The sequence below is a fragment of the Rana temporaria genome, chromosome 5 (genome assembly GCF_905171775.1).
Source record: "Rana temporaria chromosome 5, aRanTem1.1, whole genome shotgun sequence".
NCBI lineage: Eukaryota > Metazoa > Chordata > Amphibia > Anura > Ranidae > Rana > Rana temporaria.
Window position 1 is genome coordinate 155,661,164 of NC_053493.1, and position 10,485 is coordinate 155,671,648.

The following is a 10,485-nucleotide window of genomic DNA, read 5'->3' on the forward strand; positions in this document are numbered from 1 at the left end:
ACTGAATTTCTCATTGTTAATTTTTGTAGTTATTAAATGTTTTATAATATGCATATTTTTATTGTAGTGTGTGTATGTGTGTATGTGTGTATATATATATATATATATATATATATATATATATATATATATATATATATATATATATATTTGATCGTTTGTTTTTTTAGCTGAATTTAACTGCAGCTTAGATGCAGATAATGGCCATAAGGTATTCATTATTTACAGTAAAAATATATTTATTTTTACTTGATTTTTTTTTATTTTTTTTTATTTTTTTTCGCGCTGGGGAATTTTTCAGGTGCTAAAGGGCTAAAAATAGCGCATGTAAAGCACCTAAAAATGCCTTGCACACTTGCAGGATGTTAGAAAAAGTACTGAAAGCAGCATCTTTAGGGTGGTGGAGGAGCAGTCTATACACCGCTCCTTAACCGCCCAGCCCATTTAAAACAATGGGCAGCATTGCCGAAGCAGCGCTTTTTGGGCGCATTAAAAGGGGTCAGAGTGATAGGACTCATCACTTTGAGGCAGGCTGTGGGTGTTTATGTATACTTTACCACCCTTATTGGTTGGCTAACAATAAAATGATAGTAGTTTTATGGTACCACCCATGTCTGTGTTTTATTTTTATATGTAGATGAGAGCAACGCAGGTATCCTGCCTAAAAAAGAGGAGTGATCCTGTGGCTTGCTGTGTAGTTGGGCCTTAACAGGAGCACAGAAAAAATGCAAAAATTAGGCGTGACAAACAGACGGAGATTGGACAGAAAAAATGTATCTATTTTTCACAAAACCTGTGGCTCCTTCCAGTACTGAGCAGGGTGAGGAGGTGGAGGAAGATGTAACTGATGATGTAGTAGCTACATGCAGTTATGATACATCAGATGCTACCAGCAGTATTATCAGTGAAACTGAGGCTTATGAATCTGGAGCAGAATGACCTTCAAGTTCAAAAGAATTTGATGATTCTGTTGTACAATTAGGAGTGAGCTCTGACCCTGCTGAATGGGTTCTAAATGATTCTACCCGAGACCATGTGGCTAAATATGGAATCGTACAAAATGAGAATCTGGACTTCGCACAGTCTAGAAGGCTTTATGCTAGGGTGCTAACCAAACACCCATTTCAAAAGAACAATTTTAATGGAGAGAAACAACAAACAAGCTATTTGGTTTACTCCCAAAGCAAAGGAGTAGTGTTTTGTGCTCCATGCCGATTGTTTGGTGGCAAATCCCAGTTGGCAGAGAGTGGTTTCAATGACTGGAAAATGGCACTGCACGATTAAATGAACATGAGCATTCAGCTGAACACAAATCTTGCGTGCTCTCTTTAAAAACAAGAACATGTATATCAGGGAGAATTGATGAGAGACTTACAAAACAGCTTTCCAATGAAATCCAATATTGGAGAAATGTTTTAAAACGAGTTGTTGATGCCGTTAAGGCACTTGGCATTCGAGGGCTTGCTTTCAGAGGGAAAGATGACCGTTTTGGTTCCTCACACAAAAAAAACTATATGATGATGTTTGAATTTCTTTCAGAATTTGACCCATTTATAGCCAAACTTATTGCCCGTTTTGGCAAATGCAGGAAAAGGAGTCACATCCTATCTCTCATTTGCTACTGCTGCTATGTAAGCAGTTCATTCAGCTAATGGCTGATAATGTTACAAAGAAGATAGTTCAGGAGGCAAAGGATGCAAAGTATTTTTCTATCAGTGTCGATTCAACACCTGATAGCTCCCACACGGATCAGCTGGCCTTCATCTTAAGGTATGTCAAGGAAGATGGTTTACCAATTGAGCGCTTTCTACGCTTCATTCCAAATCCTGGACATAAATCGGAACAACTGGCTGAAGTGGTCCTTGCCACTCTTAAGTCATATGGCCTTGATATTGCCAACTGTCGTGGTCAGTCATATGACAACGCAAGCAATATGTCCGGTCATTATAGAGGCTTGCAAGCCAGAATTCTTGAAAGAAACCCACTTGCTGTGTACATTCCATGCTCTGCACACTCCTTAAAGGGTCACTAAAGGATTTTTTTTTTTTTGCTAAATAGCTTCCTTTACCTTACTGCAGTCCTGGTTTCATGTCCTCATGGTTCGTTTTTGCTTTGATGTTGCTGTAAATCCTCTCTGTTCTGGACACTTCCTGGTTGTCTGTTTCCTGATCACCACAGTACTGGGAGATTTCTCACTGTGGTCACTAATCAAGGAGGTGTGATTACTGTGTGTAAAACGAAACTGGATTGGTGCTGAGGAGATTTAGACAAAGTATCACTGCCCTCTATTGGCTCTCTGTACATCAGAGAACCAGGAAACAACAGCAAAAACAAAACTAAACTAAACTGCAGGTACATTATATGATTGATTTTTATCTATGTTTAATCATTTTTAAAAGGAATCAGTTAACTATTATGTCTCTATACCCTGTAAACGGTCATTTCAGCAAAAAAAAAAAATTCCTTAATGACCCTTTAAACCTAGTAGGAAAGCATGCTGCTGAAAATTGCAGTGAAGCCTGTGCATTCTTTTGCTCATACAGTACCTTTACACCCTTTTTACTTGTTCTACTCACAGATGGGAGATTTTACAACACTTGTTATCTGTGCCCAATACTCTAGCTTTAAAGAGACTTTCTGACACACGGTGGTCTGCCAGGGAAGATGCCTGTCAAAGCTTAAATAGGAACTGGACTCAAGTAGTCCAAGCTTTAACAGAAATTAAGGAAAATAAAGCTGAGTCACCAGGAACATGCAAGGAAGCAGGTCTTCTGAATAAACTGCAACGTCTGGAGACTGCACTTATGAGTGGTTTGTGGGGTACTATTCTGGAAAGATTTGGGGCATTTAGCAAAAAAATCCAAAGCATTGCCATTGATGTTGGAATTGTGGTGGAGTTATATGAGTCACTGATCCAGTTTGTTCGAGACACCAGAGAAATGTTCCTTACTTACGAAGCTAAAGCAATAGAAAAATCAAGTGTCAAGGATTATGAGATTAAGAGGAAAGGTGTGCAAGCGAGAAAAAGCTCAGCAACTTCCACCAAGATGAAAGAAGAGGAAGATCAAGAAAAGTTCCGGATCAACACCTTTTATGTCATTTGTGACAACTTGGTTGCTGAACTTGAGAGAAAAAAAACTGCATACCACTCTCTTTGGAAAGTTTAAATGCATTGCGGATCTTACAAATATTGAGCCATCAGCAATATTATAACATGCTACAGAGCTTTGTTCTTCCTATAGCATGGACTTGGAACAGGAGTGTTTTTTGATGAGTGCCTCCACTTTCGTTCCCATCTCCTAAGTTCTTCTGCAGAACATACCTCTGTTCTAGGTATGTCCCAAGTGATAAGAGAGAGAGGATTGCAAAGTATTTCTCCAAATGTAGACATTGCTCTCAGAATGTCTTTATGCACAGCAGCAACTAACTGCTCAGCTGAGCGTTCTCTCTCAACTTTGAAACGTGTAAAAAACTACCTGCAATCCAGAATGGGAGAGGAAAGATTGAACTCACTGGCTGTGTTGGCAATTGAGTCAGAACAAAATCTTTGGACTACGATGAGCTCATCAACAGCTTTGCCACACAGAGAGTTTGGCGAAAACCATTTAACCACTTCCTTACTGGGCACATATACCCCTTCCTGACCAGGTGAAATTTCAGCTTGTGGCACTGTGTCACTTTAACTGACAATTGCGCGGTCGTGCGACGTGGCTCCCAAACAAAATTGACATCCTTTTTTCCCCCACAAATAGAGCTTTCTTTTGGTGGTATTTGATCGCCTCTGCGGTTTTTATTTTTTGCGCTATAAACAAAAATAGAGCGACAATTTTGAAAAAAAAAAAACAATATTTTTTACTTGTTGCTATAATAAATAGCCCATTTAAAAAAAAAAAAAAAAAAATTCTCAGTCTAGCCAATACATATTCTTCTACATATTTTTGGGGAAAAAAATTAAAAAAAAATCGCAAGAAGCGTCTGGTTTGCGAAAAAGTTATTGCGCTTACAAAATAGGGGACAGAATTATTATTATTTTTTATTTTACTACTAATGGCGGCGATCAGCATTTTTTTCGTGACTGCGACGTTATGGCGGACACATAGGACACTTTTAAAAAAAAATTGGCGCCATTCACATTTATACAGCGATCAGTGCTATAAATATGCACTAATTACTTTATAAATGTGACTGGCATTGAAGGGGTTAACACTAGGGGGTGAGGAAGGGGTTAAATGTGTACCCTAAATTGTGTTCTAACTGTAGGTGGAGGGGGGGTGACTGGGGGAGGTGACCGATCTATGTCCCTATGTACAAGGGACACAGATCGGTCTCCTCTCTCCCCTGACAGGACGTGGAGCTCTGTGTTTACACACAGAGCTCCACATCTTGTCCCTGTAGCTGCCGATCGCGAGTCCCTGGCGGACATCACGGCCACCAGGCACTCGCATCGGCATTTCAGCGATGTGGCGAGCGCGCGCGCCGCTGGATGCGCGCGCAGGCCGTGTTTTTACGGCCTGTTAGAGATTGAGAACCACCCCGCGGCCGTATAAAGTCGTACGGCCGTCGGGTAGTGGTTAAGTTTGATTTTAGCATACTCTCTGATTTAACAATTTGCACTTATTTCAGTTTAAAATAGTTCTAGATTAGTTATAAGTTATTAAAAACATCATCATGTCAGTTTCATGATGGATTGATTGCAATTTGCACTTATTTCAGTTTATGTCTATATTTTAAGTTAATTGAAGTTATCTAAGTTAATAAAAACATCATCATGTCAGTTTCATTATGGAGTGATTGATGTAAGTATGGAGTAAATGGTGTGTGATTGTGTGTGCTAATTCAGAGAGGAAAAGGTGGAGCCTAAATATGAAGGGGTGTGGTTTACAGATGACAGGACGGGTCTTAAATAGGAAGGGGTGTGTCCTTGACAGGAAGGGTGGGTCGTATTTAAATTAGGGGGTGCATGAGTTTAGTCAGGCCTAGGGCAGCACAAAACCTAAATACACCTCTGCAAACATGCACATATTATATTTAATGTTAAAGTAATTACATCGCTGTGAAATACCACAATTCATAAAAATCCTTTCAAATGATATGCAATACAAAAAAGTAAAGAGACATAAAATAGCAATGGATCGCATTATCAAAGCATTTAGTTACCTTTAGTGTAAGCAGAGGAACAAAATATATTTCATTTCTTCTCCAATCTGGATGCAACCTCAAATAATGATAGTTGACTGTATTAACTTTAAACTTCCAATAATTCTGCAAAGACGGAATAAAGATTGGCATTAATGTATGTGATTCTCAGGGTTGTTCTCCATCAAAATTCCAAATCACCACTACTATCAACATAGGGAGAAGTGATGGCATAAATTATTATTTAGTATGTTAGAAAGGAAATTAAATTTTCCGAAATAAAATGAGCAAATATTGGAATTAATGATGCAAGACAACTTGCGTAGTTGCACCAAAACACTTATTAGAGAGATTGGCTCCCAAGCTCGACACTAGATGGTACTATACTCCCACTAGACTTCATACCATTTACCCCAACGTATCTAATATATATTTTAAAGGGGTTGTAAAGCTTGTTTTTTTGTTTGTTTTTTAAACTAACAAACATGGTACACTTGGCCCCTGATCCTCCTCTTCTGGCGTCCCCCTTGTGCCACTCCTGGCTCCTCCCCGCATCGAGTGACCGCTTCCAAAGCCTGCTGCTGCATCCATTGACACAGACAGCAAGACTCACCCTCCCCCCCTCCCCACCCATCTCCCGTGTCTCTGGACAGCCATTGGCTCCTGCTGCTATCAATCTGTGCAATGAGGTCCCAAGACAACGGCTGGAGCTGCTGGGCTCATTCTTTTTGATGGAAAGATCAGATTCAGATAAGTAAAAAGGAGGGCTGCTGCACTACAGAAGGTTTTTCACTGTAATGCATAGAATGCATTATAGGTGAATAACCTTGAGGGTTAGGATTTACAACCCTTTTAAAGTTTGCTCTTCCAGGGGCTTGTTGATATTAAATCTTTTTGCATAACCAAAATATATAACTCTGGTCCAGAATTGGTCATACTATTTATACCATCACTGGTAACACCTTTGTCTTGACCCTCCCCCATGTGTCATCTCTTTGCCCCTATTCCAGAAAATTCATGTCATGAAGAGAAGCTCATCCATACCAAACGCGTTGCTACACTTGAGCCATAGCTTTGCATTGGAAATCTAAAATTATCCCTTTTTCTACAATCATTAACAGAATGTAAGAAAAAAGGGGGAAACGGTTTCAAGTCCCCCCCTTTTCTCATGGGATTGCAGCAGGACAGCAGTCTCTAGTTCCCCTATCGCTGGGGGAGCCAGGCAGTTTAGCCAGTGCACCTGGGGCTCACGTGTACTCAGGAGAGTACACGTGAGTTTCCCGGTCTTTTCTGAAGAGAGTAGGGCTAGCCAGTTTTAGCCAGTTTATTCAGGCTGAGTTTAGGGCTATATAAGGCAGGTTAGAATAGGGCTATTCAATTCGCCTCAGAAGACGGGAGTTGTGGTGTTCTAGGGGTATCCCATTGAACAAACAGTGTCTTCTGAGGCCAGAAAATGTCCCTTCTGCGACGTCTGATAGAGAGAGAGCAGGAGAAGAAGGCGGGGACGAATGGGTCAGAGAATGCCTCAACCTACCGCGGACAACGGGTCAAGAAGCTCCGGCGGGAGCTGCACCGGAGGACGTGGACTCAGCGGTATCGGCAGAAGACCTCATCGCGGCGGCGGAAGAGGATGGAAGCTGCGTGCTGGAGGCGGGCCCGGAAGAAGATGGCGTTGTCCCGCCGGAAGACTCGTCAGATCGGGGGAGGAGCAGCAGCGTCAGATCCGATGACCGGAATTCGTCAGCGAAGAGGCGGCGCTTGCCTATCTGGCTTTCTCCTTCCCCACCGAGACCGGCGGCAACGAAGATTTCTGCAAAGAAGTCAAAAGGACGCGGAAGAGGCTCCGTTACAGCTGCGGTCGGCAGAGCGGGGGCTTCGGTCGGGACTCGGGTAAGGAATATACCTCAGCTGTTTTAACAGCTGGAGGCCCCGCTAACAGCAGAGGTGGAGCGGCGGAGAGGAGTCCCTTTTTTCCCACAGGTGACCGGGTCGGTCAGGTGGCACCAGGTGTCGGAGCGGGACGATAATGTCATCAGCCTAGGAGAGATGGTGGACAGCGCGGCTCTCAACAGGGACGTTAGGACTGCGGAGGCTGTGTCTGCACAGGCCGGTTCAAAGGCATCTACTCAGAAGTTGGGTGAGTCTGTTGCTGTGCCTGTCTTAGGCTGGGTTCACACTACTACACTACTTTCATCCTACTTTGCTCTGTGTTCAATGTTTCCCTATGAGAGCGTCTTGTAGCGTCCTACACAAGTCGGTCCGACTTTGAAAATGCTCCCTGTACTACTTTTGGTCCTACATTGATCCTACTTCAGGCCCATTGAATATCATTGAAGTCAGACCAAAGTAGTATCCTGTTCATGAAAGTAGGATGGATGTAGGACCAATGTAGGATAAATGTAGGACCAATGTAGCAGAGCAAAGTAGGATGAAAGTAGTGTAGTAGTGTGAACCCAGCCTTAGAGGATATTTCTAATTTGCTGTCTGTGTTAGTTAGAGATGTCCAGGCTTTGAAGGAAAAAAATAAGTCTCAGATATCACCTCAGGACATAGCAATGGTGATTTGGGCGCCATCTTGTGGGCAATTAGTAAATGACACGGTTAATGTTACTGCTGAAGCCAATGTATTACCATCATTTACTGCTGCACGTTTACAAAACTTGCCGGAAACCTGTTTAAAAGGACCCAATTTCGTGTGAAATATCCCCATTGGGTTATCATTTGGCTTCTTCAGTAAAGGACAAAATATGGAACGGTGAATTTGTGGATTTACTTTCATTACTTCCATCAGCAAAATAATTCATGTTCAAAGACAAAAAAGATGACGACGATAGGAGGAGGCCAGTTACTAAATCCTTTAATAATTGGCTGCAGGCATTCTGCATTTTTTCAGGTGTATTGTGTGAGCGCTTCCCTGATAAAAGTAAAGGTTTGTTCCAACATTTGGACATTGTGTTAGAGGCGTTTAAAAATTTTGGTGGCACTGCTTGGTTTTCATATGACGAAGCTTTTCGCCAAAAGTTATCAGTTCATCCATCACTGAAATGGGGAGTAAAGAACGTCGGCCTGTGGCTAAACCTTTTTCTCCCCCAAAGATCATCTTACTACAGACTACACAAATTTCTCAAACCACTACACCGTCAGTTTACTAAAAAGGTATCTGCTTCAATTTTAATGATGGGCAATGCAAGTGGCCCAACTCATGTAGATACCGGCATGAATGTGCCTTTTGTGCAGGGACCCATTCGGTCTCCAAGTGTTTTTAAAAGATGGCAGCTGCAAACCAATCATCAGGGAATGTTTCAAAAGGCAATAACGCCGGTGAAGTGGCAAGGTATGCTCCCTTGGCTCAACATGTACCCAGACAAGGAGAAGGCTCAGCTACTAATTGAGGGTTTTAGGGATGGTTTCGTGCTGCCATCTTTTTGGGGGTCCGGATGCACTATTGTCAACATGCATCGATTGTTGCTGAGAAGATTGAAAAAGAGATTAAGGAAGGTAGGGTTGGTGGTCCGTTTAATTTCCCCCCCTTTTTGGACTTTAGAATATCACCATTAGGTATTGTCCCAAAAAAAGAGCAACATTTTTTCCGTTTAATACACCATTTGTCTTACCCAAAGGATGATTCTTTAAACGATCAAATTGATGTTAGTCTCTCGTCGGTGCAATACGCCTCCTTTGAGGATGCTTTAGTACAGTTGAGGTGTTTAGGAAAAAAGGCATTATTGGCAAAGGCTGACATTAAGTCGGCTTTTGCCAATACATCCTGCCAGCTTCAATTCTTTAGGTTTTTTCTTCCAAGACAAATTTTACTTCGACAAATGCTTGCCCATGGGGTGTTCTTTATCGTGTTTTTATTTCGAATCTTTTTCAACTTTTTTAGACTGGGTAGTTCGTAGGGAATCAGGTTTTAGTTCGGTAGTTCATTACCTAGACGATTTCTTATTTTTAGGAAAGGCAGATTCGGAGGATTGCTATACGTTACTACACACGTTTTTCGAAGTTTGTAAATTTTTCGGGGTTCCATTAGCTCTGGAGAAAACTGCATTACCATCCACTTGTTTGGATTTTCTTGGCATTACCATTGATTCAGAGCTAATGGAATTTCGTTTGCCAGAAGAAAAGTTGGAGAAGCTCAGATGTTTGCTTATTGCTATTCTTAGGAAAAAGAAAGTTTGCTTAAAGGATATGCAATCATTATTGGGTTATTTGGCTTTCGCTACCAGGATAATGCCGATGGGTAAAGTATTCTCTAGAAGGTTGTACCTTGCAATTTCGGGCTTGAAGTCACCTTTTTCGCATGTTCGGGTCACGACTGACCTAAAAGAGGATATTTTGGTATGGTTGCAATTCTTGCACCATTTTAATGGTCGGATGGTTTGGCAAAAAGATTTTATTCTCGACAAGGAACTGTTTTTGTTCACCGATGCGGCTGGTTCTTGCGGTTTTGGTGCACTTTGGAAATACCAATGGTGTGCGGAACGCTGGCATCATAGCTGGCGGGAAAAAGGTCTCTTAAAAAATATAGTTTTTTTGAAACTGTTCCCCATAGTGGTAGCTCTGGAACTATGGGGAACAGTTTTTAAGGATAGAAGGATTATCATCAGAACTGACAACAAAGGGGTCATGTTTGCCATTAACTGTTTAACCTCTAAATCACCGCCAGTCATTTGTTTACTCCGCCACATTATTTTTAAATGCTTAAGTTTGAACGTATGGTTGAAGGCAGTTCATGTGGCAGGTAAAGATAATGACGTGGCGGATGCTTTATCTCGCCTGCAGATGGAACGATTTTTTCAGCTGTTTCCGGACGCAGATCAAACGGGATTGCGTTGTCCTCCCCATTTATGGGATCTGGTATAGGACCCATGGCTGATTTTATTGCAAATTCGGTGGCTCCTTCTACCTGGGTTGGATACCAATCGGCCTGGTTGATGTGGCTATCGTTCCTGAATTCCGTTAGAGAGCCGGCCGGCGCATTCTCTGAATTTTTGATTTTGAAATTTTTAGAATCCCTGTTTGAAAAACAGTATTCCTGGTCGTATATTAATAAAACACTGGCGGGCGTCTTTCTTTTTTAAGCTAAAAAATCTTCCGTCAAGTTTACATTTCTTTTCAGTTCGACAATCGTTAAAAGGCTATAAAAAACGGAATTTTACCAAGGATCGTCGTTTGCCCATTACTCCAGCACTTTTGGAGAAATTATGTTTCATCGCAGGACGGGTCTGTTTTTCTAGCTTTGAGGCGGTTCTTTTTAGAGCGTTTTTTTCTTTAATGTTCTTTGCAGCTCTCAGGGTGTCTGAATTGAACATTATTCAATTTTCGGATGTATTGGTTTCAGAAACGGCA

The 10,485-nt window shown here is 41.6% G+C and overlaps 1 pseudogene; it reads left to right on the plus strand.

Annotated features, from left to right (window-relative positions):
• Positions 1-771: 771 nt before the first annotated feature.
• Positions 772-9,380, plus strand: LOC120941144 (annotated as a pseudogene).
• Positions 9,381-10,485: the final 1,105 nt, after the last annotated feature.